This window comes from Myotis lucifugus, unplaced genomic scaffold (assembly GCF_000147115.1).
Source record: "Myotis lucifugus unplaced genomic scaffold, Myoluc2.0 scaffold_645, whole genome shotgun sequence".
Lineage (NCBI taxonomy): Eukaryota > Metazoa > Chordata > Mammalia > Chiroptera > Vespertilionidae > Myotis > Myotis lucifugus.
The window spans coordinates 98,949-107,854 of NW_005871693.1; the positions used below are offsets into that span (position 1 = coordinate 98,949).

Genomic DNA, 8,906 nt, shown 5'->3' on the forward strand with positions numbered 1-8,906 from the left:
AGGTGTCCCCAGTCCTGACTCCCTCGTCCATAAATGGGGTAATATCTGCTCCACAGCTGTTAAAGGATTAAACGCAAAAGAAGGCATTATTTCATGTTTTAAATAGAAAAAATATTCAACAGCCAATATGAAGCAGACAGTGAAATAAAGCAAAGATACAAAGGAGTAAGGGAGGGGTCCCTCTCAGAGGGCTGGTCCTCCTAGCAGAGGCTTCTCCCAGCGCCGCAGCCCGAGACTTCGCATCTGTCGCTTGTGTCCCGCTCGCTCACTTAGGAAATCCGCAGAGCAGCACATCGGCTCCGGATTTTGGTCTTGTCCTATCTGTTCCCCATTATTCTGGCTTTCAGCAGACAGTACTCAAGGCAGGACAGGGAAGTTTTTGAGGACCTAGAGAGTAGATGTGGGCATGCGTCCCCATCGCCCAAAGGTGTAGGATCCAGGGAAGCTCCGTCACAGGAGTGAAATGATGACATAAAGAGATGGTTATCCAAAATCCTCTGGGACTTTCTGGATCGCCTCTGTGTCCCCCATCTGCGCCCCCCACCAACCCCTTGCTTTGGAGCCCCTGTCTCTTCCCACGCTGCCCAGTGCTGAGCAGGGGACATGGGGTGATGAGCCAGGCCTTTCTGAGGTGCAGCAGCTGAGCAGCACATGGCCTGCTGCACAGCGAGGTGCAGGTGGGAGCCGGGCAGCCTGCGGCCAGTGCGCAGTGCATGCCATCTGCACGGGGACTTCTGCGCTGCCTGGGAATGGCGGCTGCTAATGTGCCACCTTTGGGTTTCCTCTTGTTGTGGCCACTCAGCACCGCAGTGAGAGGCTCTGTCTGCTCCCACTTCCTTCCCTCTCCCAGCCCTGGATTCCCCTCCACCGATCACTCTTCTGCAGAAGGCAGGACATGACCTTGAGCTTCTCCAGGCCTGCTTATCTCCGATAAGCCACGGGTCAACACAGCTCCCAGGACTCTGCTTCTCACACCGGCTTTGTACCTGCTGGTCACACCATGGACAAGGACTTAGTAAATGCCAGGCCCCAGGCCCCACACTAGGCACCATGGGCCTCCCTCTACACGAGGGGTCAGCCGAGAGGGCAGGTGAGAAAGCCCAAGTCCACAGGGCTGTGAAACCACCACTTACTGATCCCCCCAGGTCTAAACAACGCGCACACACACATGGCCTAATGTCACCATCAGCCCAGCTCTGTTAGACAGGAATCATCTTCCCCATTTCACAAATAAGAAAGTTAAGCAGCTTGTAGTGTGAGAACAATCCCTCCAGGATTGGCAGCGCTGAGATTCGAGTCCAGGTCTCTCTGCATTCACTAATTGTTCACTACAAATACCCTCTAAACTTCACATCTACTTGCTGAGGAATTCAACCAACTGTGTATTTCAGGAGCAGCTCCAGTGGCATTCTCCTGTTCCCTGTTGTCACCTCACAACCATTGTGATTCTGTCCCTGGTGCTCTGTCTGCCACACAGAAACATTCCTCCCCACCCCACCCCCCATCCCCCGGGACTCCTCCACGCATCTGTCCAGGGGCCTTCGGGCATCTGCTACCTCCCTCACCCTGTGAGCAGGGCCAGAGAGCTGCGAGGAGCCTCAGTCCAGACTGGAAGCTTAACCATCCAAGACCCAAGTCTGTTCAAAACTGAGAAGCTTACAGTGGAAGGAGCCTTTCAACGGAGCCAACTTCCCAAGTCGGGTTGGAGTCATGTCCACAGAGACTCCACCGTCCTCTTCCTCATAGGAAATCCCGTCTCCGCCTGCTGGTCTTCCGGGGGCAGGACTTCTCCCGGGGAGCTGGCCTGCCCTTGGTCAGCTCCAGCTGGAGAGAGCTCCTCCCTGCACTGGGCCCACGGCCATCTTCCTGCGGTTTCTACACACGTTCTCCTGCTCTTGAGGGACGGAGAGAACAAGCATGTCCTCTCACTCACAATGTCCCTGGGCAGACAGCTCTCATGCTCCTGGGAGTCGCTGGCCTACAGACCAAGCATGTTCATTTCCTCCAAACATTCTGCACCAGGCATGCCGTCACCTGCCCCCCCTCCCCCAGTCACTCCCCACTGAATGCACTGCAGCCGCAGGCCCCTCTGGCAGTGCACTGTGAAGAGGGGTCGCTATTTGCTGCAATCCTTTCTCTCCATCTCTTTCCCTGTCTCTCTTCCTCCCACATTCATCACTGAGAGTTAGATCAGACCCTGGGGCCTCATCCCCCACCACCCTCATTGGGCTCTGGCAGCCAATGTATCAGCCTCACTAACAGGGGCTCTCCCTCCAGACCCCACCATGCCTTACAGAGACTTCTGCTACCAGCCGTTGCTGGAGGAGGTGGGCACATTAAATTGCCAGGACTTGGATTGGGCTTGGGAACCTTCAGAGCTCTCTGGTACGGGCTGTGGGACAGCCTGCCTCTTCAGCCCACCTGTATTACCTTTATCCAAATACTATGGGACAGTAGGACAAATAAGAACATCCAGGTCAACTGCCCCTAGCTGGGAGGGGACACTATTTCAAAGACATTCCCCCTGTACTAGGACTCCTCTTTCTTCAGACACCATGGATGGGTGACCATAAGTGAAGCATCACAGACTTGGGATAGATGATGATAAAACACCGTGGATTACAACCTGGGATGCTGAGGTTCATGGCAAAGTCGTCTGAGGACACCCCGAGAGGTTGTCCTTTGCTCAGAGTTGAAGGAGCAGCAGGGCAGTCCAACACCCACACATTCTGGGAAGGTCCCTCAGACACAGGGGCACACTTGACATCCAGCCTGAAGCCATATGTATATGTCACTCCTGCTCCCCACAGCTGCACAGCTAGCCTGCATCACTGCGTGAGAGCCTAGAGGAGTATAAGGGAGAGCAAACTTCACGCCTCCTGGCCTCGCTGTGACATCACCCGGGTCTGGCTAACTTTGCGGATGAAACATACACATGATCCCAGGGGCATCTCCACGGGCAGGGAAGGCCCTGGAACCACTGCCTGCCCTACTTAGTTTACACCTGTCCTACCCCCAAGCCCATAGCGTCAGCGAGGGGACCCGTCATACCCTGTGATGGAAGATTCAATTACACTCAGACAACACGCGTGCGCCCTAGTCTGTCCGGGGAGTTAAGCACACAGTAAAGGTGGCAGGAGGAAGCCCGAGACAAAGGGCAGCTTCAAGGAGGAGGCACGTGGGAGGCCTAACTCATCACTGGAGCCAGTACAGTTCCTCCAGTCATTCCAGCTCTGTCAGCCCAGACAGGGCCGCGATGGCATGTGCTGCCCCGGACCGCAGCCTCAGACCCAGGCACCCACCTCCCTCATTCCACCCCAGCCAGACCCAGGCGCCCACCTCCCTCACTCCACCCCAGCCAGACCCAGGCGCCCACCTCCCTCACCTCCACCCCAGCAGCACACCCAGCTCTAGGCCCGTGGCTCATCTGCTGTCTCTCCTTACCTTTCCGTGGGCCTAGGTTTCCCTCTGAGATCCCATCCCGGCCGAACCAGGGCTTCACTGTGTGCCTCAGGGGCGGCTTCTTCCCCTTCTTGGCCTTGTTTTCTCATCTGTAAGATGAGGGGCTTGAAACAGATGGCACCTCCGCCCACTTCCGTGCTGACCGCCAAGGCCCCTCCCGGTTTGGACATTCTTAGAACCGCTGTGCGCAGGCTGGACAGTCAGGGCCCCTGGAATCGCTGTGAGGCCGCCTTGCCTGCTCCTGTCCACAACCCCTGCCAGCCGAGGCCCCATTTCCAAGGCTGGATGCCCATGTGGGTCACCATCAGCATCACCGCCCACCCCTGTTGCCCACACCCACAGATGCTTACTTATGGCCTGGGGAGAGACACGCAGGCAGGGAGCCAGCCATTTCCATGCTAACTGCCCACGTGTGGCCGAAGGGATGGAAAATGGAACTGCAAAACGCCCAGAAATCAGGGGAACTGGCGCTCTCACCCTTGAAGGCTGAGCCGAGCCCTGGCGACCTGGGTCTGACCTGGAACTTGAGGCCCAGTCTTGGACACGGAGGGCCCATCACGCTGCAAGGAGGGCTGCTGGCCCTGGAAATCAGAGACCAGTGTGACTCCAACACTGCTGTGCCCACAAGTGGGGAAAGCATGTGACCCCTTTAGTGCAGGCACAGGCGGGGCTCACACAGCCAGCCTGCCCTTGCCCCTCCTTCCCCAAACCGACTCTCCGAAAGGAGGCAAGAACGGCCAATGGAAGAAGCATGGTCAGGATCAGGAGACTGAGCTCGGCCAGCTATGTGCTTTGTCCCAGGTTGTCCCCTCTCTGGGCCTCAGTTTCCCATTGGGTGCTAGTCTATATGACCCTGAAGTCCCTTCCAACCCCGAGCCCCTCCTGGGGGGACTGGCAGGCGTGTTTACAGCGAGGTGTGCGGGAATGATACGGCTGGAGTTCCTCTCCTAACTGAGCCGGCTCCTAACAAGGAGAAAGACCTGTCAGGAGGAGTGAGGAGACAATGAGGCAACTGCAGGCAGGAGAACAAGGCAGCTGGCAGACCCTCTTGAGACAGAGAAAATGGGTGTTAAAAGATGTCCTCTGACAAGAATGAAAGGTTTGGTCTAGCGTAGGAACTTGAACCTCACTATTTGACTGTCTCCACCAAACACAGGCAGGAAGCAGGAGATGGCCATCAGCTTTGACCCCGATCCTCCTGTGGACAGTCCAGGAATGAGCGAAGCAAGTGCCCCACGCTGTCCTGCGGCTCGCCCAGCACCAGGGGCAAAGGGCAGGTGGCTTCCTGCCAGTGCCTGGCCTGGGCAGAGAGAGGGTGGGGGTCCTGGGAACCACTTTGCATAGGAGGGTTAAAGCAGTGCCTGCCACCCCGGAGGGGTGGGGGAGGGGTGGCGGGAGGGCATGGCATAACCAGGTGGAAACAAAACCTACCTGCCTGCGTCAGTGATTTAAAAGAAGTTCACACTGATTACATGAGGCACACAAGGGGTGCTTCTGGCTGAACTACCTGTGCCCGCCCAGCCACCACCACACAGGACGCAGACTCCCTTCACTCCCTCCTTGCCTGGCACAGCAATATCCAGTGGTAATGAATTATTTTTATCATATAATTATAGACCCCAAATTCCATCCATAGCATGATCTCATTTAAATTGTGTTGCATTTTACTAATGAGAAAACTAGGGCTCAGAGAGGACAAAACACATAGTCAAGATCAAGATCAGACCATCAATAATGGACTCGAAGCCAGGCCTCCAACATCTACATCTGGAACTCTTTCCACCATGTCAGAGCTGCTGCCTGGGCTGGGAGGAGCGAGTCAAGCTGGTGAGCAGGCATCCGTCGGCGCCTGCGTGGCAGGAGGGCAGCGGGGCCAGCGCCGGCGGAGGCCCAGCAGCCCAGGGCACACTGGGAGAGCTTTCCCGCAAAATGGAGCAGGCTGCCAGCATGCTCATTACCCAACCTTATTCCATTTCATAATAAATGGAGCCCCTGGAGGGCCCGGCATGTGAGGTGGGTGAGATAGGGAGCGGAGACTATTACGGGATTTTAACCTTCGTCTTCTCTTCCCGGGCCTCTGGAACAGCTGTTTGACAAAATGGATCTGTGCCGACAATCATTTTCGCTGCATTACTTAATATACAGTTGCTCTCGGCAAGAGATATAATTGACTTGCTTAACTAATCAATCTTTCTATAAGCATAGCTGCTTTTCCTCTCCCACTGGGGGAGGGGAGCCAGGGAAGGGGGAGGGAAGAAGAATTGCAAGGAGCAACCTTTGGCATGAATTACAGAGCTCTGACATCCAGCTGAGGTGTCAAAGCTGGGAGACAAACACTGCTGCCAAGCTTCCCCACCCAGGTCCCTTCTCGGTCCCCATGTGTCTGTGGTGGCCTGGAGTCACGGTTGCCCACATGAAACGGACGCAGTGCCAGAAGTCAAAGGGCCACAGTCCCGGAACCCAAACTCAGCTCCAGTTGTCTTTGGAGTAACTTGCTGTATATTTAGAAATAGGAGTGTGTCTGATGACTTGGGACTTGACTCAAATGAAGGCAGGAAGCCATGAGTAAGATCTCAGTTGGACTGAGCATGAACTATTCCGCCTCTCCCATGTTCCATCTGCCCTCCTCCCAGCTCAGTTCCCTCTCTCTCCCATTTTGGGGGATCAGCACACTCACCCAGCAAACTCCTCCCAAGTGCAGGCCCAGACCACATTGCCCGCTCTCTAACATGCGCTGCATTTGACTCATCTCTTCTCTCGATTCCAAAGAGGGAAGCTCAACCCTCCTTCCTTTTCTCCTCTTCTCCTCCACCTCTACTCTCCATCACTCCCCACACCTTCACCTACACACACGTACCCACCTGGCACTGTTGGATTTGGGCCTATCATTCTAAATTTAGAGGAAATGGAGTTGGAAGATAAGTCACAGAGTGGAGAAGGTGACTGGGTGAAAATGATGATGGCACCCAGCCAGTGTGGCTCAATTGTTGAGCATCGACCTATGAACCTGGAAGTCACGGTTTTATTCCCGATCAGGGCACATGCCTTGGTTGTGGGCTCAATCCCCAGTAGCGGGCACGCAGGAGGCAGCAGATCAATGATTCTCTCTCATCATTGATGTTTCTCTCCCTCTCCCTTCCTCTCTGAAATAAATAAAGATATATTTAAAAAATAAAATGATGATGATACCCAACAGGCAAGATGATAAAATAAAAACAATACCTGCCTTCAGGCTTCTCCCCACCTGCTCCTAGCACTCCAACCCTGATAAACCCATCTCCTTTTTAAATCCTAACTCAAGTATCAGCAAGCTGAGAGAGGTGTCCCTTGTCTGGCCCCCACCCATGTGCATCAGGATGCACTACTTAGCTGTGATCATTTTCTGTCTACGTGCCTGTCTCCCCAACTCCACAAGGCACTTTGTGAAAGCAATGATTGGGTCTTGACCATCTTTGTTTCTTTAGTGCCTAGTACTTTGCAGGAAATGTAGTTGGCATTCAATGCAGGATTAACATGGAATTATGAAGTTAAAAATTGCAATGTCTCTCTATTTTAAGACAATAGATTCCTGCCACCCAGTAGGAGACCTCTCTCTAGAGAAGAGACACAAGACACATCTTCTGTCTCATTAAAGTGTTTTATCAATGGCATGGATGAAGTTTGAGGAAAGATGATTACCTAATTTGCATATGACAAAAATTGAAGAAATTAATTGCATGGCAGACCCAGAATCTGACTGTCTGAGAAGGCTAGGACATAAGCCAGAACCACACAGGTGAAATCTAGGAGCGTTAAGTACAGAGTTTTACATTTAGGTTCAAAGAATCAACTGGACAAGGACAAGAGGAAGGAACTATCTTGGCAGAGATCCATGAAAAAAAAAATCTTCGTGTTTGAGCTCACCACAAGCTCAATACGGCGGCACAGCTTCCAGGAGGAGAAGTTGGAAGAGAAACCATTGTCCCTCTGTAGTCCACCCTGGTGGAGACCATCTGGACCACGGAGCTATGCTTCATTTTAAAGGAAGCAGAGGAGCGACTAGGATACCAAGGCATCTAGAAACAGTGGCCAAGACTCTGGGAGTGTCCAGAAGAAATGACAGCTAGATGACAACATGAGACAGGCTGCTCCTTGGAGGAGGGAGACGTCAAGATTTACCTGGCAGTGGAGTTAAAAAGGCAGGCACGACAGCCAGAACCACCTGCGTTCAAATCCCAGCTCCGCCCTTTGCCAGGTGGTAACCTAGGGCGAGTTTCCGGCTTCTCTGTACCCCAGTTTCTTCATGTATAAAACAGGTATGCTGGTTCTTAGCTTCTGAGTTCAATGAGTTAATGGATGTAAAGATCTTCAGAGAAATGCACAAGATAAGCTCTCAGTGGATGATAGCTATAGTTATGCTATGACATCACAGGACGGAAGTGCAGACGTTACCAGAAGGCTTATTTCAATGGTGTGAGCATTTCTAACACCCAGAGTTGCTGCCCACGTTGAATGGGAGGCCTGTGAGGTGAAGAGTTCCTGGTCATTGGAAGGTCAGATGAGCTGGACTCTGTGGTGGGCCTTCCGTACCAGGTAAAGGGTAGCACACCATTTCCTTTAAGGTCCCTTCCAACTCTTAAGATTCTTGGAGTCTACCGGAGTCCCCTCCCTTCCTTCCCCCTTTGGGGAGCTGAGGGATGTTTCCTTTATATGGGGAGCACCACAGGGAGTCCCACCCTGCAGGGAGGGCTCCAGACCCTCCTTGGCTCACTGCAGAGCCTGGAGCCCCTCCGGCCCCACTGGCACAGACAGACAGCGCCTCCCCCAGCAGAGTACAGGTGGGGGCTTGCTGAGCTCTGAGTGCTCCCCAGGAGGGGAACTGCAGAGCAGGTAGGTGGGCCTTAGCCCCCATGCTGATAGTGAGCACCAGAAAAGCTGGTGCCTGAGGGAACCCGAGGGACCCCGAGGGAGAGATGAATGAGATTTAATTATGAGTCATAAGCTCCCCTGGGAGCAGAGGCATTGCAGCCAGGTCTGAAGTGACATGTCAGGAGGCCCTGGAAAGGGCTCACTTTTGCCTTGTGCCTCCACCTCGCAGACAGCTGCCAGCATCAGTCCCGCAGAAAGGCAGCCTGAGCCTGGCCTGGCCCAGTAAGGATGTGCCAGCAGGAGGTGCTGATGGGATTACTGGCCCGGGAGAGGGCACAGGTGGGAGTGGCGATGTCGGGGGCTGCAGCCCGGGTGCTGCACGAGGCACAGAAAAGCTCAGACCCAGCTCTGCTTTGGGTCTTGACCTGAATGAACAACAATGAGTTTACTGCTCTCTCCCAGGTGGCCTTGAGCCAAGCTGGTTCATCTCTTGGAGCCTCAGTTTCCCTATTTACACAATGAGGGGCTGTGCTGCTTTACCTCAAAAGCCCTTTCCCATGCAAACACCGTTTGCCAAGAAACCTCACCATCTTGGG

General features: G+C 54.0%; 1 pseudogene; it reads left to right on the plus strand.

The window, feature by feature from the left end:
* The first annotated feature begins 1,050 nt into the window (after nucleotides 1-1,050).
* The window catches only part of LOC102431965, a 242,084-nt pseudogene continuing 234,228 nt past the window's right edge, over nucleotides 1,051-8,906 (plus strand).